This window comes from Neofelis nebulosa, chromosome 4, assembly GCF_028018385.1.
Source record: "Neofelis nebulosa isolate mNeoNeb1 chromosome 4, mNeoNeb1.pri, whole genome shotgun sequence".
NCBI classification, from domain to species: Eukaryota; Metazoa; Chordata; class Mammalia; order Carnivora; family Felidae; genus Neofelis; species Neofelis nebulosa.
Window position 1 is genome coordinate 73,439,325 of NC_080785.1, and position 26,224 is coordinate 73,465,548.

The 26,224-nt window shown below is 38.0% G+C and overlaps 2 long non-coding RNA genes and 1 other non-coding gene across 9 annotated transcripts in view; 2 read left to right on the top strand and 1 right to left on the bottom strand.

Annotated features, from left to right (window-relative positions):
• LOC131509403 (uncharacterized) overlaps positions 1-26,224 on the top strand; it is a 165,736-nt gene that overhangs the window by 134,953 nt on the left and 4,559 nt on the right. The window contains exon 5 of one of the 2 annotated variants that reach the window (XR_009260471.1): positions 17,753-17,878. The exons of the other annotated variant lie outside the window; for it this stretch is intronic. This is a non-coding gene — a long non-coding RNA (uncharacterized LOC131509403). Of the gene's footprint in view, positions 1-17,752; positions 17,879-26,224 lie in introns of those variants that run through there. 2 annotated transcript variants of the gene reach the window in all.
• LOC131509404 (uncharacterized) overlaps positions 1-26,224 on the bottom strand; it is a 75,845-nt gene that overhangs the window by 33,727 nt on the left and 15,894 nt on the right. The window contains exons 4-6 of one of the 6 annotated variants that reach the window (XR_009260477.1): positions 20,447-20,509; positions 17,143-17,200; positions 14,413-14,885 (exon numbers count right to left, since the gene is read on the bottom strand). The exons of 1 other annotated variant lie outside the window; for it this stretch is intronic. This is a non-coding gene — a long non-coding RNA (uncharacterized LOC131509404). Of the gene's footprint in view, positions 1-6,000; positions 7,310-14,412; positions 14,886-17,142; positions 17,201-20,446; positions 20,510-24,331; positions 25,881-26,224 lie in introns of those variants that run through there. 4 more of the 6 variants (XR_009260475.1, XR_009260476.1, XR_009260474.1 and 1 more) reach the window with 4 other exon arrangements.
• On the top strand, positions 25,857-25,965 carry LOC131511179 (U6 spliceosomal RNA). Its single transcript, XR_009261384.1, has one exon. It is a non-coding gene; the product is annotated as a U6 spliceosomal RNA (small nuclear RNA).

Consider the following 26,224-nt stretch of genomic DNA (forward strand, 5'->3'; position numbering starts at 1 on the left):
CTTGACTAAAGAGAGAAACCTGAGATAAGATTTCAAAATTGAATTTTAAAATGAAGACCCAGAAAATTCCCTTTCCCTTGGTTCTGTATGTACAACTTTGATCACAATCTGTCTATGGCAAGTCAGTTCAATAGATTAGAGAAGGGTGTTACTGGAACCAAAGTCAAGATTTTCTGAGGCACCTGGGTGGCTCAGTTGGTAGAGCTTCCGACTCTTGATTTTGGCTCAGGTCATGATCCCAGATCGAGCCCCGAGTTGAGCTACGTGCTGAGCATGGAGCCTACTTTAGATTCTCTCTCTCTCTCTCTCTCTCTCTCTCTCTCTCTCTCTCTCTCTCTCTCTCTCCCCACCCCCCCATCTCCAATGCTCTCTCTCTCTCTCTTTCAAATAAAATAAAATAATTTTTTTTTAAAAAGACTTTGACCTATAACTGGTCAAAGCTGATGTTTTATTCTGTACAATGACCTTGAATTCAGACCAATAGCTAATTCTGGTCAACTCTTTTACCAAGCCATGTACCAGATGCTCACAATGCTATCTCAAGTGACACTTTATCCCTCCAAAATGTATCATCACTACTGATACAGTCAGTCAAGAAATATACCTTCATATGATGGTTCAGAAACATTGTTTATTTGCAACAGGTGATTGGTTTTCATGAACCATACTATTATGGGTCTTCAGCGAAACACATGGATTGACTATATAGGGTCTTATCTGATAGGTGAGGTCAGTTGGGAGATACAAGAATTATTAAACTCCATAAAACCCTCTGTTCCAGCAATCTGCCTATCCTTTGTTGCAATATTTCCTTTAACTTTTCCTACTTTACTGATCACTACATGCTCCTGACCTTGACTTGGCAACTCTTGTTTTGTTTTCTAAGTCCTGATTTAAACATAGCAACTGCTTCTGCTATCCATCTTTCCTAGATTCTCCCCTCCATGATTTTATTCAAACCTAGTGATTTGACCCTTAATTTGTGTTATTTTCTGTTATTTGATTTAAGAGAGAGGGATAAGCCCCTCCACAAACATAAAATAGTCTCCCATTGAAAAGAACCTATCAGTGCAAAACAACATCAAATGTGGAGAAGGTCAAATACTGAGTATTGTGTTTCTTCACTTCATATTGTACTTGGTATCACATCCATGATCAATCTGCAATAAAATCTACACATGGAGGGGCGCCTGGGTGGCGCAGTCGGTTAAGCGTCCGACTTCAGCCAGGTCACGATCTCGCGGTCCGTGAGTTCGAGCCCCGCGTCAGGCTCTGGGCCGATGGCTCGGAGCCTGGAGCCTGTTTCCGATTCTGTGTCTCCCTCTCTCTCTGCCCCTCCCCCGTTCATGCTCTGTCTCTCTCTGTCCCAAAAATAAATAAAAAATGTTGAAAAAAAAAAAATTTAAAAAAAAAAAAAAAAAAATCTACACATGGATTACATGTATGAACAGTAGACATTTGGGAAACGGCTTTATTTTTCAAACACAATGTTCTGTCTCTCAGCCAAGAATACTTATTTTAAAGAGTTGGAATGCAATTAATGTATTTGGAACACATGACTGATTAAAAATAGCAGCACTGTTAAGTTCTAACTTTGTTCTTTTGCCAGTTTTGAAGTTCCATGAGAGCAAAGGATTTAACGATCATAGTAACTAGATAAAACTGATGCTTATGTATGTTTGCCTGCTTTGTCTCCTTGAACATGTCCAAAACTGCATATGTAATCCAAATCAGGTACTGCTACAGGCATACATTTTCAGTTCAGTAGATCATTTACAAACCTGATATCACTTAAAGCTTTCTAAAGTATTTTACATATTAGCTTACTTTATTAGATACACTTACTCTCAGTGGAACTAGATATTTTTATTATTGAAGTATAATTAACATAGAGCGTTATGTTAGTTTCAGGTGTACAACATACTGATTCTACAATTCTATACATTACTAATGCTCACTGCAATAAGGGTAATCATCATTTGTCACCATACAGCATTATTACAATTATTATTGACTATATTTCCTATGTTGCCCTTTTCGTCTTCGTGACTTATATATTTTATAACTAGAAGTTTGTACTTCTCAATCCCCTTTATCTATTTTACCCATTCCCCCTCCCATCTGTTTTATTGTTTGTTCATTTGTTTTGTTTCTTAGATTCCACATATAAGTGAAATCACATGTTATGTGTCATCTTTCTCTGTCTTATTTCACTAGGTTCAGCCATATTGCTGCAAATGACAAGATTTCATTCTTTTCTATGGCTCCGTAATATTTTCTATGGCTCCATCTATCAATGGACATTTTAGGTTACTTCCATATCTTAGTAACTATAATGTTGCAATAAATATAAAGGTGCATATATCTTTTCAAATTAGTGTTTCTGTTTTCTTGGGTAAATACCCAGTAGTGGAATTACTAGATCATATGGTAGTTCTATTTTTAGTTTTTTGAGGAAACTCTACACTGTTTTACACAGTGGCTGCACTGATTTCCATTCCCACCAAAAGTGTATGAGGGTTCCCTTTTCTCCATATCCACACCAGCACTTGTTATTTCTTGTCTCTCTGATACTAGCCATTCTGACGGGTGTAAGATAATATCTCATTGTGGTTTTGATCTGCATTTCCCTGGTCATTAGTGATACTGAACATCTTTTCATGTGTCCATTGGCCATCTGTATGTCCTCTTTGAAAACAATGTCTACTCAGGTTCTCTGCCCATTTAAAAAAATTTTTTTTAATGTTTATTCATTCTTGAGGGAGAGAGCATGAGTAGGAAAGGGGGAGAAAGAGAGGGAGAGAGAGAGAATCCCAAGCGGGTTTCACACTGTCAGCATAGATTCCGATGTATAGGGCTTGAACTCACAAACTGCAAGATCATGACCTGAGCCGAAGCCAGATCCTCAACTGACTGAGCAACCCAGGCACTCCTCTGCCCATTTTTTAATTGGATTTGTTGGGGGTTTTTGTGTGTTGAGTTCATGTAAATTTTTTTAATGTATTTTGGATGTTAACCCCTTATTACATAAGGGGTTTGAAAATATCTTCTCCCATTCACTAAGGTTGCCTTTTAGTTTTGTTGATGGTTTCCTTTCCTGTGCAAAAGTTTTTATTTTTGTGTAGTCTTAATAGTTTATTTTTACTTCTGTTTCTTTTGCCTGAGGAGACACATCCATAAAAATGTTGCTAAGGGCAATGTCCATTGCCTATGTTTTCTTTTAGGAGTTTTATGGTATTAGGTCTCACATTTAGGCATTTATTCCATTTTGGGTTTATATTGTGTATGGTGTAAAAAAGTGACCCAGTTTCATTCTTTTGGTTGTAGCTGTCCAGTTTTCCCAACACCATTTATTGAAAAGACTGTCTTTTCCCCATTGTATATTCTTGCCTCTTTTGTCATAGATTAATTGGCCAGATAGGCATGGAGTTTATTCTGGGCAACACGGTAGAGATATTCTGTTCCACTGATCCATGTTTCTATTTTTGTACCAGTACCGTACTGTTTTGATTACTATAGCTTTGCAGTATATCTTGAAATCTGCAACTGTGATGCCTCCAGTTTTGTCTTTCCAAGATTGATTTGGCTATTGAGGTCTTCATGGCTCCATGTAAATTTTAGGATTATTAGTTCTAGTTCTGTGAAAAGTGTTATAGAGCTTGCATTTGAATCTGTAGATTGCTTTGGGTAGTATGAACATTTTAACTATATTAATTCCTCCAATCCATGAGCATGGTGTATCTTTCCATTTCTTTGTGCTGTCTTCAATTTATTTCATCAGTGTATTATAGTTTTCAGACTATAAGTCTTTCACTTGCTTGGTTACATTTATTGGTAGATAATTTATTTCTTTTGGTGCAATTGTAAATGGGATCGTTTTCTTAATTTCTCTACTACTTTGTTACTAGTGTATAGAAGCACAACAGATTTCTGAATAATGATTTTGTATCCTGCAACTTAACTGTATTCATTTGTTAATTCTAATAGTTTTTTGTGGCATGTTTAGGGTTTTCTATATATAGTATCATGTCATCTGCAAATAGCGACAGTTTTATTTCCTCCTTATCAATTTGATGCCTGTTTTTTTTTTCTTATCTGATTATTTCAGCTAGAACTTGCAGTACTATGTTGAATAAAAGTGGTGAGAGTGGACATCCTTCTCTTGTTCTAATCTTACAGGAAAATTTTTTCACCACTGAGTACAATGTTAGCTTTGAGTTTTTCATAAATGGTCTTTATTATATTGAGGTATGTTCCCTCTAAACCCACTTTGTTGACAGTTTTTATCATGAACAGATTTCGAATTTTGTCAAATGCATTTCTGCATCTATTGAGATTATTATATGGTTTTTATCCTTCCTCTTGTTAATATGATGTATCACATGGATTGATTTGCAAATATTGAACCACACTTGTATCCCTGGAATGGAATAAATCCCACATGATTGTGGTGAATCATCCTTTTAATGTATTGTTGAATTTGATTTGCTTATATTTGTTGAGGACTTCTGTATCTATGTTCATTAGAGATATTGGGTTGCACTTTTTAAATTTTTTAACGTTTATTAAACATTTATTTTTCTTAATGTTTTTTAATTCATTTTTTAGACAGAGAGAGACAGAGTGCAAGCAGAGGAGGGAAAAAGAGAAAGGGAGACACAGAATCTGAATCAGACTCCAGGCTCCAAGCTGTCAGCACAGAGCCTGATGTGGGGCTCTAACTCATGAACCTCAAGAACATGACCTGAGTTGAAGTTGGACATTCAACTGGCTGAGCCACCCAGGCGCCTGCACTTTTCTTTTTTTATCATGGTTTTGTCTGGTTTTGGTATCAGAGCAATAATGGTCTCATAGGGTAAATTTGGAGGTTTTCCTTCCTCTTCTATTTTTAAGAATAGTTTGAGAAGAATAAACATTAGCTCTTCTTTAAATGTTTGGTAGAATTCACCTGTGAAGCCATCCGGTTTTGGACTTTTGTTTGTTGGGAGTTTTTAAATTACCAGTTTAGGGGCACCTGGGTGGTTCATTTGGTTAAGCATCTGACTCTTGGTTTCGGCTCAGGTCATGACTTCATGGTTTCATGAGTTCGAGCCCCACATCAGGCTCCGTGCTGACAGTGTGGAGCCTGCTTGGAATTCTCTCTCTCCCTCTCTCTGCCTCTACCCCACTCACACTGTCTCTGTCTCTCTCAAAAATTAATTAAAAATTTTTTTAATAATATAAATAAATTACCAGTTCAATTTCATTACTAGTAGTAAGTCTGTTCAAATTTTCAATAATCATTTTCAATAATTTTCAATAAGCAGCCGACTTTGGCTCAGTTCATGATCTCGCTGTTCCTGAGTTCAGGCCCTGCATCAGGCTCTGTGCTGACAGCTCAGAGCCTGGAGCCTGCCTTAGATTCTGTGTCTCCCTCTCTCCCTCTGCCCCTTCCCCACTCATGCATGCACACTCTCTCTCAAAAATAAACAAACATTAAAAAATATTTTTTTAGGGGCACCTGGGTGGCTCAGTCAGTTGAGGGTCCAACTTCAGCTCAGGTCATTATCTCATGGTCCGTTAGTCTGTGAGTTCGAGCCCTGCATTGGGCTCTGTGCTTACAGCTCAGAGTCGGGAGCCTGCCTCGGATTCTGTGTCTCCCTCTCTCTCTGCCCCTCCCTCTGTCTCTGTCTCTCTCTGTCACACTCTGTCACACTCTGTCTCTCTCTGTCTCTCTCTCTCTCTCAAAAATGAATAAACATTAAAAAAAATTCAGACTTTCTATTTCTTCCTGATTCAGTTTTGGAAGATAGTATTCTTCTAGGAAATATATCCATTTCTTCTAGGTTGTCCAATCTGTTGGCACATAATTTTTCATAATATTCTCTAATAATCCTTTGTATTTCTGTAATATGGATTGTTATTTCTTCGCCTTCATTTCTTATTTTATTTATTTGAGTCCTGTCTCTTTCTTCTTCTTCTTCTTTTTTTTTTTTTTTTGAGAGAGAGAGAGCGTCAAAATCAAGAATCGGACACCTAGCTGACTCAGCCACCCAGGTGCACCATCTCTCTCTTTTTTCTTATTAAGTGTGGCTAAAGGTTTATCAATTTTGTTTATCTTTTCAAATAATCAGTTCTTGGTTTCATGATATTGATTGTTTGCTTGTTTTTTAGTCTCTATTTCATGTATATTCATTCTAATCTTTATTATTTCTTTTCTTCCACTAGCTTTGAGCTTTGTTTGTTCTTAATTTTCTAGTTCCTTTAGGTGTAAACTTCGGTTGTTTAGTTGAGATTTTTCTTGTTTCTTGAGATAGAACTGTATCACTATAAACTTCCTTCTTAGAACTGCTTTTGCTGCATCCCAAATATTTTGGAGCATTGTGTTTTCATTTTCATTTGTCTTCGTGTATTTTTGGATTTCTTCCTTGACACACTGGTTGTTTAGTAGCATGTTGTTTAGCTTCCATGTGTTTGTGAATTTTTTAGTTTTTTCCTTGTAATTAATTTCCAGTCTCATACCATTATGGTCAAAAAATATGTTTGATATGATTTCAGTTTTCTTAAATGTATTGAGACTTGTTTCATGGCCTGCCATGTGATCTATCTTGGGAGAATGTGGATCTAGACTTGGGTAATAACAATCAGGCATAATTTAGAGGTTTCTCAACACAATAAACTTTTCTTGCCCAAACTATGAACCTTATGCTTCCCCAAATTCTTTCTGAATTTTATCCTCTAGAACAGGTTCTTTACAGAAAAAGTCTTTTTCTGTTAAATTTATTTAGTTTGTGGGTTTTTGCCCAAACCTTAAAAAACCATTTCTGCCTTGCCAGTTCATGAGACCAAATGTATCAAAATATTTCTTTCCTCTGCTTCTGTGCTCCTAGAAAAATTAAATTAAATAACTATTAATTGGCTCAATTAAAATTTTGATGGGGCCTTACACTTAACCAAATACACTTCTGTTCTCTTTACTTAGCTCCCAGTTATTCTCCATGGCTTCTCTCTTAGACTGAAGTAATGATGGAACCTCTTGCTTCAGAAAAAATACAATCCACATTGCCTCCAATCAACTCCAGACTTCTGTACTATTAGTTACTCTCTCTTCCCTCTTGAAATTCTCACTTTGTTCTCTTCCTTCAGGCTATAAACAGACTTAAGTTTCTCTGAATCTAAAACTTTTTAGATGACTACATAGATATAACATAAGAAGAGGAGTGCGTGGGTGGCTCAGTTGGTCAAGCAGCTGACTCTTGATGTCAACTCAGGTCTTGATCTCAAGGTCGTGAGTTCAGTCCCACATGGGACTCCATGCTGGACAGAAAGCCTACTTAAAAAAAGAGAGACAGAGAAAGAGAGAGGGGGAAATAAAACAAGAAGTAAGTCTTGTTTCTTCTGTGCATTCTCTGTCAACCATCAACCCTTTCTCTTATTTTTTAACTGGCTTATTAAAAGGGTAATCTTTACAGGCCATTTAATGTCCAATGAATTCTTAAAATCTGATTTCTTCCTTATAATTCTACACAAATAATCTTGGCCCTCTTTCTCACTAATCTTTCTATTGAATTTGACCTGGTTGAATGCTCCCCAGTGTTGGGAGGGTGCCTTGATTTCTTTCCGGCTTTATGTTTTCATGTGAAGCAAAGACCACTAGGGTAGTACTTTCTTTGCTCTCCTAGGGAAGGAGTGAATTTTTTGATTGATGAGTTTGGGAGAAGGAGCAGAGTTTGCTTTCTCCATAACAGGGAATGACTTCAATAAATTATAATAAATCCATATGATGCTTCCTCAGCATCTACTTGCATGAGAGCACCACACATTCTTTCTTGCCTTCTCCTTGCTGTAAGTGGAGGTTGTCACTTACTGACATTGGAAAGCTAGACAGTTCTGTTAGCTAAGCAGGCTTGCTAACAGCAATATCTGGTTCTGATTTCTATTTGCCTTTCTCCATTAGTGCCAAAGTCATAGGGTAGATAGGTGTTTTTTTATTGGCCCTTCTCCCTCAACTTCAAAACCACCCTCTTTAGCCTCCTCTTATGACTTTCATGTCTTCTCCCTTTGCACATATCTATAGGTGCTATTTTGCAGGACAAATTACATTGCATTCTTAATATTTTTCTAATTCTTAAAGTATTTCTTGTTATAGAAAATGTTTTAAATAAAAAATTATGAAAATAAATGTAAAAATTTATAAACTTAGAACCCAGAGATGTCCACCTTTAACATTTTGGAAGCTTTCCATCTAGTCTTCTTTTTCTGTGTATAATAGAAAAATTATATATATATATATATATATATATATTCAATGTTAGGATCAAACTTTACATACTTTTGTATTCTGGTTATTTTTTAAGTTTACAGTGAATATTTTTCTATGTCATTAAATATTCTTGTAAAATATGATTTTTAGTGCCTGCATAATATTCCATCATAATTCATTTAAACCATTTTCTATTATTGAACAATGTTCCCTTTTTTTCTGTTAAATACAGTAGCTATTATCTGTTCATGTTTATTACATGCTAAGAACTATCTTATGTCTTTTTACAAAGGTTGCCTCATTATTTATTCAAACAATCCAATGAGGAGGTGATGTTATCACTGTCTTACAGAAGAGGAAATTGAGGTTCAAACACTTGATCAACACAAACAGCTGACTGTTTGCCACAAAGGCAGAGTATAATCCCTGTTTCTTCTGACACCAGTACCTATGCTTGGAATCACCTCTCTATACACCATCTCTAAACAGTGATGTGATGAACATCCTAGCACATCAATGATTATAATCTTAAGCTTTTCGAACACTTTTCAGTCACACAAGTCCATCCTTTTCATTGTAAACAATCAGAATATCAGATAAGCACATGCTTTTCAAAAGATTCACCCCTACATCACACAATCCTCAAAAACAAAGTCAAGAGGAATTAAGAAGTAAATATTTTTAAATTTTTTAAATGTTTATTTATTTTTGAGAGAGAGAGAGAGACAGACCATGAGTGGGGGAGGGGCAGAGAGAGAGGGAGACAGAATCTGAAGCAGGCTCCAGGCTCCAAGCTGTCAGCACAGAGCCTGACACGGGGCTCAAACTCACAAACCGTGAGATCATGATGAGTTGACGTCGCACACTTAACCCACTGAGCCACCCAGGCACCCAAGAAGTAAATATTTTAAATATATACAAAATGTGGAAGATAATATGGGAAAATATATTTGTAAATTTAACATTAAATGAGATATAATCTCTAGATGCAATAAAGGAAAAGACTAACAGAACTATAGAAAAATTTAACTCTATTAAAAAGTATACACCAATCAGTGGACACAGCTTGGATTAGTCTGCCCAGTGCTTAATTACCCCCATTTAAGCAACAGCTGATTCCTATTTGGCCACCTACCCTTACCCTACTCTTACCTATTATTTTTCCAATGCAGTTGATTCCACCCCTGGTTCTAGGGTGGTCAGGTGACCTGTTCCTAGTAATAAAAGCAACACAGCTACCTAGCAGTGATTAAGAAATGGACAGAAAATCCAAGTCAGAAATATCAAAGCCAAATTCAATTGCTGGCTCTGGGAGAAGTAGATCTTCCCTCTTCCACTGGACTTGGTGTTGGGATGATGTGAGCTGGGAAATGCAAAGTCAAACCTGAGAGCAAAGCTATCACAATTTAAGGCAGAACACAAACTCCATAGAGACAGGGATTTTTGTCTGTTTGGTTCACTCAGTGATGAAATTTTAGTTCCTAGAATATTGGTTGTACAAATTAGGCACTTAAATATCAGTTAAATGAATGAATAAACTGAGAGAGAAAGAAGTTAAGTCTTGATGACATGATTGAAATCCTGATTCCAGTTGTAACTGGCACTGGTCCATCCCTGAGTTTTTAGATATATTAACAATATATTTCCATTTTTACTTAAACCAGTTTCAGTTGACTTTTCTGTCATTTGCAACTTGCTGTGGTCTGAATATTTGTGTGCCTGCTAAAATGCATATGTTGAATTCCTAACCCCCAAAGGTGATAGTAAGTAGTTAAGTGTAGTCTTTGAGAGGTGATTGGGTCAGGAGGGTGGAGCCAGTGTGGATGGGAATAGTACTTTTATAAAAGAGATGCCATTTATCATTGCTGTTTTATACAGTCAATATTAATTTACATTTGCCCATTTATTTACTCTCCCATTTCTCTTACTGTCATTTCTACATCTCTGCTTCCATCTGTTATTATCTTGGCTTTTTTTTTCTCTCTCTCTCTCTCTTTAGTGTAAGGCAGCTGGTGGCACATTCTCTCAATTTTTGTCTGAAAATTAATTTACTTCATTTTTATTTTTAAAAGATATTTTCAGGGGCACCTGCATGGCTCAGTCGGTTGAGTGTCCCACTCTTGACTTCGGCTCAGGTCATGATCTCACAGTTCCTGAGATTGAGCCCCAAAGTCAGGTTCTGTGCCAGAGATTGCATGCAGCCTGCTTGGAATTCTCTCTCTCCCTCTCTCTGCCCCTCCCTGCTTGCACACTCCCTATCTCAAAGAAGGAATGAATGAATGAATGAATGAACGAGTAAATAAATAAATAAATAAATAAATAAATAAATAAACTTTAAAGGATATTTTCACTGGGCATAGAATTCTAGACTGGCATTTTCTCCCCAACACTTTGAAGACATCATTCCATATATTTTCTGTAGTTCAATGTTTCTGTTGAGAATTCAACTATCATAATTTTTGTTCCTTTAAGTAAGTACTTTCTGCTACCTCTGACTGCTAAGATTCTTTTTCTTGAGAGAGAGAGAGGGTAAGAGACAGGGAGCGTGCCTGTGCAAGCAATGGGGAGGAAAGGGTAGAAAGAGAGGGAGAGAAAATCCCAAGTAGGTGCTGATGTGGAGCTTGATCCCACGAACCATGAGATCATGACCTGAGCCAAAATCAAGAGTTGGATGCTCAAACTGACTGAGCCACCCAGGCACCCCTGACTGCTAAGATATTTTAAATTGCCTTTTATTTTCAAAGTTTTACTAAGATGGACCTAGGTATCGTTTTCTAAGGATTTATCCTGCTGTCATTCTGATACCTTCTTGAATAATGTTCATTGGTTTTGAACATTTTCAGACATTATTTGTTCCTGGTTGCTTCTGCCCCATTCTCTTGCTAGTCTTCTTCTGTAAGTTAGATATTTTCACTCTATCTCCTGTATTTCTTATTCCAATATTTTTTATATTCCATTCTTTTTTACTCCATGCTCTGTTTTGGATTTTTTCACCTATCTACCTTCTAGTTCTTTATTATTTACTTCAACTGTGTGCAATCTAAGGTTATTAATAAAAATAAATAAAGGGAACAATAGAGATCCCACAGAGCAAGAAAAATATCCAATGGGAAAAGGACCATCTCTTCAATTAATGGTGTTGGAAAAACTGGACAGCAACATGCAAAAGAATGAAAATGGACCACTTTCTTACACCACGCACACAAATAAATTCAAAATGGATGAAAGACCTCCATGTGAGATAGGAAACTATCAAAATCCTAGAGAAGGACACAAGCAGTAACCTCTTTGACATCGATTGTAGCAACTTCTTACTAGGCATGTCTCCTGAGGCAAGGGAAACAAAAGCAAAAATAAACTATTGGGACTTCATCAAAATAAAATCTTCTGCATGGTGAAGGAAACAATCAATAAAACTAAAAGGCAACCTTAGGAATGGGAGAAGGTATTTGCAAATGACATATTTGATAAAAGGGTTAGTATCCAAAATAAATAAAGAACTTATAAAAACTCAAACTTATAAGAACTTATAAGAATTCAATAAAGAACTTATAAAAACTTATAATCCAGCTTTAAAAAGGGCAGAAGACATGAGAAGACATTTTTCTCAAAGAAAACATACAGATGGCTAACAGACACATGAAAAGATGCTCAACATCACTCATCATCAGGGAAATACGAATCCAAACTACAACGAGATATCACCTCACACCTGTCAGAATGGCTAAAATTAACAATACAGGAAACAACAGGTATTGGCTGATGGGGATGCAGAGAAAGGAGAACCTCTTTCACTATTGGTGGGAATGCAAACTGGTGCAGCCACTCTGGAAAACAGTGTGGAGGTTCCTCAAAAAGTAAAAAATAGAGGGGTACCTGGGTGGCTCAGTCTGTTGAGCATCCAGCTTCAGCTCAGGACATGATCTCACAGTTCCTGATTTTGAGCCCTGCATCCTTGCTGCAGTCAGTTCAGAGCCTGCCTCAGATCTTCTGTCCCTCTCTCTCTGCCCCTTCCATACTTGCGCTCTCTGTCTCAAAAATAAATAAATCTTTAAAAAAAAAAGTTAAAAATAGAGCTACTTTGAAGCACCTGGGTGGCTCAGTCGGTGGTGTCCGAATCTTGATTTCAGCCCAGGTCATGATCTCACAGTTTGCAGGATCAAGTCCCACATTAGACTCTGCCATGATAGTGCAGAGCCTGCTTGGGATTCTCTGTCTCCCTCTCTCTCTGCCCCTCCCCTGCTTGCTCTCTCTCTCTGTCTCTCTCTCTCTGTCTCTCTCAAAAATTAAAAAATAAGCATTAGAAAAAAAAGAGCTACCTTATGATCCAGCAATTGCACTATGAGGTATTTACACCAAAGATACAAAAATACTGATCCGAAGGGATACATGCACCCCAATGTTTATAGCAGCATTATCAATAATAGCCAAACTATGAAAAGACCCCAAATGTCTACCAACTGATGAATGGATAAAAAATATGTGGTATATATATACAATGGAATATTACTCAGCCATCAGAAAGAATGAAATCTTACCATTTGCAACAACGTGGATAGAACTAGGATGTATTATGCTAAACAAAATAAGTTAGAAAAAGACAAATACCATATGATTTCACTTATATGTGGAATTTAAGAAACAAAACAAATAAACATAGGGGAATAAAAGAGAAGCAAACCAAGAAACAGACTCTTAAATATAGAGAACAAACTGATGGTTGCTGAAGGGGAAGTGGGGGTGGGGGGATGAGCTAAATGGATGATGGGGATTAAGAAGGGGTTTTGTTATGATGAGCACTGGGTGTTAAAAGTAAGTGATGAATCACTATTCTACACCTGACACTAATATTACCCTGCATGTTAACCAACTGGAATTGAAATAAAAATTTGAAGAAAGAGGGGTGCCTGGGTGGCTCAGTTAAGCATCTGACTCTTGATTTCGGCTCGGGTCATGATCTCACAGTTCATGAGTTCGAGTTCCACATTGGGTTCTGTGCTGACAGTGCAGAGCCTCCTTGAGATTTTGTCTCTCTCTGCACCTCCCCCCTTGCACACACTGTCTCTCTCTCAAAAATATATAAATGTTAAAAAAAAATTGGAGAAAAAAAAAAGCATGGAAAGTTCTAAAAAAAAAAAAAAATTAAATAAGAGAGAGAGATCTCACTTCCAGCCCCTTCTGCCCTATGAAGATACAAGGAGAAGTTTGTGACCCAGAAGAGAGCCCTCACCTGACCATGCTGGTACCCGATCTCTGACTTTCAGCCTCCAGAACTGTCAGCAATAGATTTGTTTTTTATAAGCTACTCAGTCTATGGGTTTTTTAATAGCAGCCCAAACAGACTAAAAAAGAAAATTAGTCCAAAGATGGAGTTGCTGCTTTAACGAATACCTAAAAATGTGCAAGCAGCTTTAGAACCGGATAATGGGCAGAGGCTGAAAGAGTTTTGAGGTGCATGCCAGAGAAAGCCTACACTGCTATGAATGGACTGTAAAGAGCAAGTTTGGCAAGAGCTCAGATGAGGAAAGCTGTAGAGAAAGCCTCCATCTTCTTAGAGAATACCTAAGTGGTTGTTAGCAGCATGTTGGTAGAAACACGGATAATAGAGGTCATCCTGTTGAGGTCTCAGACAGAAATGAGGAACATGTTGTGTTAACTTGAGGAAAGGCCATCCTTGTTATACAGTGTGTATACAGTGTTAACTCATTGTGTTCTTGTCCTCATGTTTTGTGGAAGGTAGAATTTGTAAGCAATGAAAAGTAGATATTTGACTGAAGAAATTTGTAAGCAAAGTTCCGAAGGAGCAGCCTGGTTTCTTTTGAATGTATATAGTAAAATTCGAAAAGGGAGAAACAATTTAAAGGTGGAATTATTAATCAAAAGAATGCAAAAATTAAATTGGAGAATTCTCAGCCTATCTATGTATAAAGAAATAAGAAAGCTTGTTTGGGAGAGAACACAAGGAGTGGGGCCAAATTTGGTAAGGAAATTAGTCTGGATTGACCAACTCAACAGAAAATAGGAGCTATTCATCAAGACAATGGGTAGATTGGTGGGCCTTCCAAAGAGAAGCCAGGACCTATTGTTCAAGACAATGGAAGAATCACCCAAAGGCAGTTCCAGATTGGCCCTACCTTCACAGGTCCAAAGTTCAAGGGCCCCAGGGCAGATCTATTTCAAAGCCTCACAGTGCAGGCTGTGCTCCCCCAAAAGCACGAGCCACACCCCTTAGCCTCCAGGTGCTGTGCAAGGAGGCCAAGGCAATTGACACAATGGAGGGGAGAGGCAGTAAACCTTGGCAGAGCCCCTCCGGAGATCAGAGTACATTAGCCTGAGCAGGGTGAAAGGCAAGGCCAGGTAAGAATCACAGGATTGAGACCTGTTTCAAATAGCTGCATAGCACCAACATTAAATTCATGAATCATTCAGTTTATTGCACAATTTTATTACACAAGTTACTCAACACAATAAAGTTAGAAGGGAATTAATGAACCACTCCAAAGAGGATACAAGAAGGAGGCATCACAGTGTGAGGAGAGAGGCACCGGTCCCATTGTTGTTCCTATAACAAGTGTTGGCCTGGACTGCAGTTAGGTGGCCTTCTGCACCTGCCAGAGTCTCTGGCAGCTCCTGTGTGGAAAGCCTGTGAACATAACACAGCACAGAAGGTCGGTCAGCCCTCTGGCCGCTGCTAGACAGCTCCTTCTTTTAAGGGTCCACTGAGCTGGGTGTAACGGTTCTGCCCGATGGTCTTTGCCATATCAGCTCAGTCCACTAGGTCTCACCCAAGTCTCTCTGTGGACCTTTCTTAATAAGTTTTACTTATCTATCAGTCACAGAGCTTATCTACAGAGGCACACTTGAAGTCCTACATCACGTTGACAACTGTTATGGGAGTTCACATTGGCCACTGTGACTCCATCTTGTCTTACTCTGACTTAGCTTATTCTCTATCTTCTATGACTAGGAATCACATATAAAGTATTTCACGCCATGACACAGCCACTAGCCATTAGCCAGTGGGAACATGGATATTTCCACCTAGATTTGGAAGGATGGGGTCTCCCAGAGCAGTGGGCTCAGGAGGGGGAGGGGCCACTTCAGAGAGATCTGACTAGGGCAATGACCCCTGCCCCCGAGAGAGGCATGGGACCCCAATCCATGAGAGCTGCTGTATGGGCTGCACCCAGCAAAGCTGTGGGAGCAAAACCACCTGGAGCCTCGGGGGCCCCAACTTTCACCCCAGTTTGTCGAGAAGGTGGGACCTCTGCCCCATTGGGGTTTAAGATTTTGGACTTGCTGAGAAACTATTACCCATATCTTCTTTCCTATTTCTCCCTTTTGGAATGGAAATGTCTGTCCCATGCCTGTCCCTCCTTCGAAGCACATAATTTATTTGATTTCACAAGTTCATAGCTGGAGAGCAATTTGCCAAAACATGAGTGTCTCACCCATATCTAATTCAGATGATATTTAGATGAGACTTTGGACTTAGGCTTTTGAGTTGATGCTGGAACAAGACTTCTGGGGCTATTGGGGTGCAATGAATGTATTCTGCATATGAGGACATAAATTTGGGGGACCTAGGGGTGAAATGCTGTGGTCTGAATGTTTGGGTCCCCTCCAAATTCAAATGTGGAAATCCTAATCTCCAAAGATAAAAGTATTAAGAGACTGGGCCTTTGGGAAGTGATTAATTCATGAAGGTAAAGCCCTCATGAATGCATTTCACATCCTTACAAAAGAGGCTCCAGAGAGATCGTTTGCCCCTTCCTGCAAGGGAGGACACACTGAAAGGTGCCACCTATGAACCAGGAACCCTCACCTGGCCATGCTGGAACTTTGATCTTGGACTTTCCAGCTTCCAGAACTGTGAGAAATAAACTTTTGTTGTTTAGAAGCCACCCAGTCTGTGGTATTTTGTTACAGCAGCTGAACAGACTAAGATACAACTAATAGAGTCTTATAAACAGATATAGCCAAGTTCAAAGTTAAATGATAAAGAGCAGATGCAAACACTTGCTACAAACATAACAGACATAACAGCACATAAAGTATTTCTTCAAATCAATTAAGACAACTATCTAATAGAAAAAATATGCAAAGGAAATAAGCAAGCAATTTATAGAAGTAATACAAATGAAGCATGTGAAAAAAAGTTCAACATCACTACTAACCTAGTAAATATAAGCTAAAACAACAGTGTGATGTAATTTTGAAAATATAACTGGCAAACTTTTAAAAGATTGACAAGGTCTAATATTAAGATTGTGAGCAAACTGTCTCTTCTGTGAGTAAACTAGTGAAGCCTTTTTTAGAAAACAACATGGCAATATCTATCACAATTCTAGACGTGCATACCCTTCAATCCAGGATTTCTATGTCTAAGTATCAGAGTCCTTGAGAGGCATCTGCATCCAGTATATGACCAGAGACAAGTACAAAGGCATTTACTACAGCATTGTTTGTAATAGCCAAAAATCAAGAATGGTCAAATAAATGACAGTAGACTTCTATGCATCATTTAAAAAGGTTGAGGGGCACCTGGGTGGCTCAGTCGATTAAGTTTCTGACTCTTGATTTCCACTCAAGTCACACTCTCATGGTTTATGAGTTCAAGCCCTGTACAAACAGCACAGAGCCTGCTTGGGATTCTCTCCCTCTCCCTTCTCTCTCTGCTCCTCCCCTGTACTTGCTTGTGCACTCTCTCTCTTTCTCAAAATAAATAAACTAAAATTAAATTAAATTAAATTAAAAAGTTGAAGTAGAGCTTTATATACTGCTTGGAAAGATCTCTAAAATATGTATATAAAATAAAAACATAACTACAAAATAATATGTATAAGCAGAAATATCCTATTTATATAATAAAAATTATTTGTGTGGGTAAATATACATACCTATATTGAGAAAAATCAGGAATGATGCACATCAATTCTCAACAGAGTTGATTAACATCTATGAGCATCAAGATATGGACAAAGTGAGATGTTAACTTCTTACCCTATACTCCTAGAGGAAACCTCTGTTAATATCACTTTATTCTTCAAGACCCTTTCTAAGCACTTATTACCCAAATATCACCAGGCTTCAAAGTACTAGGGTTTTTTGTTGGCTTGTTACTACCATGTTAAAAAATGTAAGAACATGGGAAGGAGTTGCCCTTGTGCAGTTGCCCTTGCCCCAGGGCCACGTGTGCTGCTGGAGTCGCTCACCCTCACACAGTTCTGTTCAAGTTTCAGCAGCGCACAGTACAATCCTGGCTCCCCATTTGAACTACTCAAATGTAGTGCTTCACTGTGCTTCACTCAGGCCGGTATCTCCACTCCAGTGTCACCTCCTCAGCAACTTTTAGGACCTATGCTCATCCTTCCCCTGAAAGTGGACAGGCATATGGCTATTCTTCCTGGGTTAGGCTCTCTTGGGGGGTTTCCATAACAGGGTGCCTTGGGCCCTAAAGTGTTACAGCTCTTTTTAGCTTCACACATAACAGATCCTTTCTTCCACCAGGGTGCATCTCAGAGAGAATAGCTAGGTGGTCACTTTGAAATTAACAAAAGCTACTAAAGACTCAGAATTACTTTTGGAGGAATTTATCATGCAGATACTCACGCATAGGTAAGAAATGACTTTTGTGCAAAGTTATTCTCTGTAGCATTGTTTGTAATAGCCAAAGATTAGAAACAACCCAAATGTTGATCAAAAGTAACTGGTTAAATAAATGATAATATGTCTATATCATAGAACATTAAACAACTGTAAAAAAGAATGAAGAAGCTTTCATTATACCAATAGGAAAAGAAGCCCAAGATAAACATACAAACAAAAAACAAGGTGCAGAATGGTATGTAAAATATGCTGCCTTTGGAAGCAAATGAAGAAAAATAAGAATCTATTTGATTTTGCTTGTATATGCTTGAACAAACTGTGGTAATTTATGTAGTAAATTAAGGACAGTGCTTACCAATGGTAGAGACTGGGTAAGAATTGGTTAGATAAATGACAAGAATGGTGGGGAGACATTTTACTGTATATCATTAATATTCTTTGGTTTTTAAACCATATTTATGTTTACTCTATTCAGCCTTCAGATTTTCTTTTCTTAAAGTCAAGTCCTTGCCACAGACCTACGTAAGAAAAATCCTTGCAAGTTGGCTTTCTGGCCCCAATGCTTGTTATATTTTCATTTTGTTTTTCTTCTCCCCAGAGGTTCCTCTAGGAATTTTTTTATTTAATCAATGTAAATGGTTATGGGACAGATAGAGCACAGGCCTTTTCAATCTGATCTCCCCTTGCTCAGGATAAACTCTGTTTTACACACTGAATAGAGTAAATAGAGTGTAAATAGAGTATATAACGACATATGCGTACATAATAACATGTATCGTGTTTGCATAAATGAATACTCTTTGGGTTACAAATACCAGAAATTCAACTCAAACTCTTATAATAATCCTGAGATTCCCCATGCACACCAAGGGCATGAAAGCACTTAATAAAATTCCTAACTTCCAGGGTTGATGGAAATATGAAATAAATTAATGCAGAGATAAAGAGCTTGGTCATGCAGCTACTTCATAGTAAATAGAAAATAAATGTTAGTTATTGTTATCATTTGTGGCCATTTTAAAGCATAATATTCATTCTTTTGTGCCACATGTCTGAGTATTGTTTATAAATGTGCAGGGTCTATTATACAAGTTACAAAATAAGTTGTAGGTTTTAGGGTTAGTCTTTTACTTGCACACACAAATTTTTATATGGAAAGACAAAAAAAAGTCCACAGTAAATTTTAAAAAATTTTAAATGGTTAAACAAATTTAATTCAAACTTCCAAGTGTAATTGAGACCTAGAGTATAGGAAAACGCCAAGCAGGAGAAAATAGGGGATTCCGAATGGTGCCTGATAAACACTCATTCAAGATCTCAAATACTCACACAGGGGGAAAGATGAATGATTTGATTGGGCAGCAGTTATTGTTAAAGGAAAATAAAGTGGAAGAAACTGAAATATTTAGGTACCTATCAAGAAGTGATGAAAGCCAGCTGTGGAAAAAGATTCTGTAAGGGAGTTTCTGTATTGCAAAGGAAATAGCTGCACAATGTCAAGAAGGGAATCAGTGAGATACAAAGCAAGGAAACCCACTGCAATAAGATTGCCATATTCACAAAAGTATTATTCACACATAATCTCAACATTTTCTCCCTACTGTGCTGTGGTTTGAAAATTTTGCTTCATTACTCATGAATTTACCTCCAAACATTTGTGGCTCTATCTCATTAATTTTAATATTTGTCTTCTAAAATATTTTTATATTTGTCTCTTGGGATCCCAGGAATGTACTGTGGTATGTCTCTTGTTCCACAGGTTGTATTTATTAGTTGAGATGGGAATGGAAAGTGGAATGTCTGTGGTAATTTTCAGAAGATAATATGTCAGTGCTAAAATCTGAATGTCTAGAATGTCTAGATTCCTACACATTTGTGACAACAATAAATCAATGATTTTGAATTATTCTTAACGTATATTTAAATATCGAACAGCTTTTATATACTGGAAGATAGACCTGTTGGCATCACTTTTCTTGTAATAAATATGATCATGGTGATGGTGTTGATGATAGCAAACTAAAATTTTCTGTTTTTAAAAAATATTTTGAGGTTTAGCTATAAGAAGTCCACTGAAATGTTTTGCTGTTAAGATATGTAACAACTAGAATATGAAACTAACTGTACATGTAGCCACAGTTAATGTTTGTGCTCCTTGAAACTTTAAGTGTTTTGAAGCAGTATTGTGGACTGGAAAACCAAAATAAGTGCCCTGAAACTAGCTCATTTTAGACATTCATCAACAACATTTTGATGGTTAATTTTATGTGTCAACTTGAATGGGCCACAGGGTGCCCAGATATTTTGTTAAAAGTTATTTCTGGGGCGCCTGGGTGGCTCAGTTGGTTAAGCGTCTGACTTTGGTTCAGGTCATGATCTCACCATTCGTGAGTTCAAGCCCTGCATCAGGCTCTGTGGCAACAGCTTGGAGCCTGGAGCCTGCTTCGGATTCTGTGTCTCCCTCTCTCTCTGACCCTCCCCCACTTGCACTCTGTCTCTGTCTCTCTCTGTCAAAAATAAATAAACATTAAAAAGTTTGAAAAAAAACATTTTTTTCTGGGTGCATCTGTGAGGGTATCTCTGGATAAGGCTCACATTTGAATTGGTAGACTGAATAAAGCTGATGGCCTTCCCCATTGTGGGTGGGCCTCGTCCAATCTGTTGAAGACATAAATAGCATAAAAAGTTAGGAAAGGATTATTTCTGTCTTCCTGTCTTTGAGCTAAAACATTTGTTTTCCCCTGCCTTTGGATTCAGACTTGGGATGGAACTTATACCATTGGCTCTGCTGGTTCCTGGACTCAGACCAGAACTATATGCCATAGTTACGATAACTTAAAACTCATAATAACTCTCTTTTGCGTGTGTGTGTGTGTGTGTGTGTGTGTGTGTGTTGTATAATTTTTTTTTCTCCAGTTGGTTCTGTTTTGTTTCTCTGGATAACCTTGACAAATACAAACATAAAATGCTCTATTAGGTCTTAAAATCAGGCTAGACAACATGAAGGAACAGACGGTCTTGCAAGATTTCCAGGACTTCCTGTGTTCAGTTAAGGCAGCAATGCCACGAGATGAGCCTTTCTTGTTTATTTTTGTACTTCCACTTCCTGTCAAGTGCTCTTAACCAGTGAATTCAGAGGTGCATGAACATTTAAATAAACTCAAAGAGTGCATAATTATGTGTTTAGTATTTCTCCCCCGCCCCCACCAATAATTTCAATTTCTTTAGAAATTTCTGTAATCGATTGACTGGCAGAATTTTTATTTTAATTCAAAGATGAACACCATTACCTCTCTCACTTCTCTAAAGGCACATGTAAAGGTAGTGTTCTTTCTTGGGTAATAACTATAGTGACAAAAATTGTAACACCACCTATCAGTTTGTTATGGCTTATACCAGTGTTTCTCAAAATTCTGGTCCCAGACCAGCAGTGTCAGTATTACATGAGAATTTATCAGAAATGTAAATTCTTAAGGTCTATCTACTCCAGACCTTCTGAATCAGAAACTGTTTAAAGTTTGAGAACCACTGGTTTATAGAATCACTTCATAAGCATTATCTCATTAAATCTTTGAAACATGAGTTTGGTACTATTATCTGTATTTTACAGAAGAAGAAAATAAGGCTTGGAGAAACTAAAAGGTCTTCCAACGATCACACCAATAAAATGCAGAGCTAAGGCTTGAACCAAGTTCTTGTGACCCAAACCAATGCTCTTTGCACAACATCGTTCTCTCCTGATATAACTTGCGTATGTTCCTAACATGTACCCCCACTGCCATAAAAGACTTGGGGTACTTTACATAATAACTCCACACAGTGGAAACGTGCCTAACCTAATAGGAAAACAACAGTAAGTGGCCCTTTCATAGAGCTCCTGTGTGTTTCCTCCTATTTATGCATGGCAATGAGGCACACAGAGAAGCAGGACCTAAAAACATTTGGTTCATGTGAAAACAGTTCATTCTGTCCTACCTTGCCTCCAATGCTCCCATCAAGAGGTTTTCATGTTCTTTCTGCTCTACTCTGATGCAGTATAGTTTTGTAACAGCAGAAGAATGTAAACAACCTCAATGTCCATCAGAATGGAATGGTTAATTAAATTTTGCAGTGGTTGTAAAGCATAAGGCAACTCTATATGGACTCATAAGGAAAAGATCTCTAAGAAACCTCAACAAGAGGAAAAAGTAAGGTGCAGACAGTGCATATAGTATGCTATCATTCATGCGGTGAAATGAAGAATAACTAACACACATATATGTTTGTAAATGCAAAGAATTTCTCCAGAAGGATAAATAACTCAATAATGGTGGTTTTGTCCAACCAAGGGAACTATGGGGAAAGGAGAGGGTAAGGGAGATGGTGATTAAGAAAGGAAAGAGGGGGAATTACTTTTCATTGTTTTGTATTGTTTGAATTCTTTTAAAGCCACAATTAAAATGGCCTATTAAATTGTATCTTTATTATACATATATATTTATTTATATTTTTTATAGATTGGAAAGGACAGCATTCCATCTGCCCTTCATAATCAATTATGTTTTCATTCCCAAGAAGCTTCTTATAATTTTAGTCTAAACTACCTCTTTATGTAAATTCCCAATTTTCATCTCATTGGGTGAAGTGGAATTAATTCTTCTTAAACGTGAAGCATTGCTTCCTATTTCTAGCATACTAGGAATTCTTTCTTCATCTTTCAAAAGCTGCTAAAAATTCCCCAATCCAAAATCCTCTTGCAAGCCTGGGACATCTCTGAGCCTAGGGTTCTTCATCTTGATTTTTTTCTAACACAAATTGCTTTCCACCCTGGTTCCTCCAATCTCAAATCCCAACCTGCCTCATACTTTTTAAATGAGCCAATGCCCAATAGATAATTAATGAGCTGTGAAGTGCCCTCACGGTCAGGTGCCTTCTTCCTGTGAGAGAACTAACTCTCCCCAACTCCTCACCCTCTACAAAAAGCAAAAAGGATGAGGAAGGGAAAAAGAAAGAATAAAAGAGTTTTGATAATTACACATAAGAGCCAGCTATAATTATGCAAACCAGGATAAGCAATGGTGAGTTCATTTAGAATGGATGTTAAAAATATTGCAAATAAAGGAGGAAGAATGGCTGTTATATACTAACAAGTAAATGTGTAGTTTCTGGAATGAGTAAAATTTTGAGTGATTCATAAATAAAACTTAAAAGAGTGTAGGAAGCAGGATATGGGCTAAGTAAAAAATGTTTGTATAGGGGTTGGTAATTTATTGGGAAATACCTATAACATATCACAACCTGATTCAAGCGGGGAGGAATGGGGAAAGGAAAGGGAAAAAATATATTGGGTTGGCTGAAACAGCCCTATTTTGCTAAAAGAAAATGTGGAGTTATCTTATTAACATAACTACCAATTTATATTACTAATGATTTAAATCATCTAACTAGGTACTAGAGCATTCACAAAATAACTCAGTTTGTTAGGGCATAGAAAGTGAGAGCTCTGAAGCCAGACTCACCTCAGATTTCTGTTCCAATTTATAGCCCAGGAGCTTAACCATGTTGACTGATTGTTAAACAATGAATAGACATTATCTGTGCAAATCCACAAGGGTAGGCAATGTAGGGGAAGAGAGAAGAGCTGGTTTTCCTTGATCCTTGCCTCCCCCATGTTTCTCCAGTTCACCCTCACACCAACCTCAGCTGATTAAAAATAAGATGCTTTCTTTTGTCCTATAACTTGACAATTATGGGGAAACTCTAATAGGAAGACCCTCTACAGAAACACTATGGTTCTGGGGACTAAGGGAATTTTTAGTGTAGCTTTTAAGTTGGTTTTTAGCATAAATTTGTTAAGTAACTTCAGTTACCTTCTATTTGACTTTCTCTTTTCTAATTGATGAGGCTAATTATTATAAAAATAATAACTCCATGCTGTGGGATGTTACATATTTATTGGCATGCCAATGCCATGAGTAAGCACTGTTATTGGCATGCCAATGCCATTGGCATGACATGGCTCACTCTTTCCCTTTTAATTCAGCACTCTCTGAGGCTCAGCTTCCCACAAATCAAGATTGTTTTCTACTAACTTAGTGTGATCTGTCTCTAGCAACTGAGATTTTTCAATGATCTCTGCAGGTGGTAGTCATTATAGGTGAATATTCATAGTATATTAATAGGCATTTAAAAATGTATCTTATAGGGGCGCCTGGGTGGCGCAGTCGGTTAAGCGTCCGACTTCAGCCAGGTCACGATCTCGCGGTCCGTGAGTTCGAGCCCCGCGTCGGGCTCTGGGCTGATGGCTCGGAGCCTGGAGCCTGTTTCCGATTCTGTGTCTCCCTCTCTCTCTGCCCCTCCCCCGTTCATGCTCTGTCTCTCTCTGTCCCAAAAATTAAAAAAAAAAAAAAAAAAAAAAAAAAAAAAAAAAAGTTGAAAAAAAAAAAATGTATCTTATATAGCTATTCAAAACAAAAGACTAATAAAGACTTAGGGGCATGACAGATGATTTAACAAACATTTATTTGGTACCTATTGTGTTCTGGGCACTGTGCTAACCATTTGGATGGCAATGATGAATAAGATGAGGTCCTTGCTTTGACATACTCTCAGTCTAATGGAAGAAATGGAAAGTACACGTACAATTTCAATATAATAGTGCTGTAATAGAGTACATGAATAGAAAATTGTGGCAGGACAGAGGACCACTAATGCTGCCTGAGGCACTCAGCTAAGGCTTTCTGTTTCATCTTGAGGACAAGGTGAGCATCTTTGGCATAGCAGGAAAGGTGAACATGGCTTTAGAAGAGCTAGTAGCCCAGTAGGGGAGAGAGAGTAACAGAAAAATAGCTATAAGACAATGAGGGAAGGACTTTAAGTGGAAGCAGACATAAAATGCTATGGAACCCCAACATAAGAATTAGTTTTGTGACAGCAGTGGGAATGGGGTGGAGGCTGCAGTCAGCAAAGATGAGTGTAATAGAAAGGAGGTGACACTGCAACTCCACATAAAAGTAGAATCGAGATTTGCCAGACAGAAGAGGAGAGAAGAAACATGAGCATTCTAGGGAAAAGGAGCACCTTGATCTTAAGTATGAAGGCACAAATGAGGAACATTCTGGAGTGTGTAAAGGCATATGGCAGTGGAAGACCAGAGAGTAATTAGAAAATCAGACTTGGCTATATTCTGAAGGGAATCTTATGCTGCACAAAGGAGGTTGGGCTAAAGTATATCCTGTAGGCAGATGGAAATTGAAGAAAGTTTTTGATCCTGGTAGTGACGTGATCAGATCTAGTTGTATAAATATGACTAAGGAAAAGCTGTATAAATATGACTAAGGTCACCTGGATGTGACCTTCCAGGTGTGAGGTGATGAGCTCTGATCTAGACTGAAGCAGTGGAATGAAAAATGAAGGGGCAGGAGAAGGTTTCTCAAGAGGTAGAACTGAAAGGAAGTAAGGAATTTAGAGGAAGGTCACAGTTCACTCTGGGAGAATGACAGGGTTTTTTTTTGGCTGAGCTAGGGAGAAAGGGAGAAGACATTTCTGTGAACAAATTGTAGGGATAGTGTCATTTCAATTCTTCACCAGATGTTGAATTTTTAGGTGCTTCAAAGGGAATTCCTTTGAGTAGTTGGAGATACAGATCTACTGATGGAGGAGAAATCAAGCCAAAGCATGAGATTGCCTAAGGGTGAAGGGGACTAGCGGAAGGAGAAGAAACAAGTGAGAAAGAAACCCTAGGGAACCCCAACTTCTAAGGGCTGGACCGAGGGACAAAAAAATAAGGGAAGAGGCAAAACACTTAGAAGGATACATGAGGATGACCAGGAGAGGAAGTGAGGCAGAACTCAGAAGAGAAGAAGACTTTCCGTCTGGAGATAGTAACAGTTAGTGGCAAATGGAGAAGAGAGGCTAGTAGGATAGTGTCCATGGAGTGGTAACTCAATGTTCTTACCCACCTTGGTGACAGCAGTAGGGTGGGGGCAGAAATCCGATGGCAGGGAATTAAAAAGAGAATAGGACCATGCTCCCTTTGGCAGCACCTATACTAAAATTGGAATGATTAACAGAGAAGATTAGCATGGCCCCAGCGCAAGTATGACCCACAAATTCATGAAGCATTCCATATTTTTGTCTTCCGGAGGAGCAGTTCCAGGAGGCCAAGCTTCTTGTGTGCATCACTTCAAGCCCAGGCCGGTGTGGCTGAGTAGATGGCTAAGTGCCCAAGGAGCTAGAGTTTTAGCTGAGGAAAACCAAAGCCTGAAAAGGCAAATAAATCTTCCTCCCTCCTGTCTTCGGTCATGTAAAAGAGGTGTTTATTATTCAAAAAAAGAAAAAAGAAAAGAAAAGAAAAAGAAAAAAAAAGAGAATAGGACCTAATGAATAGAAGAA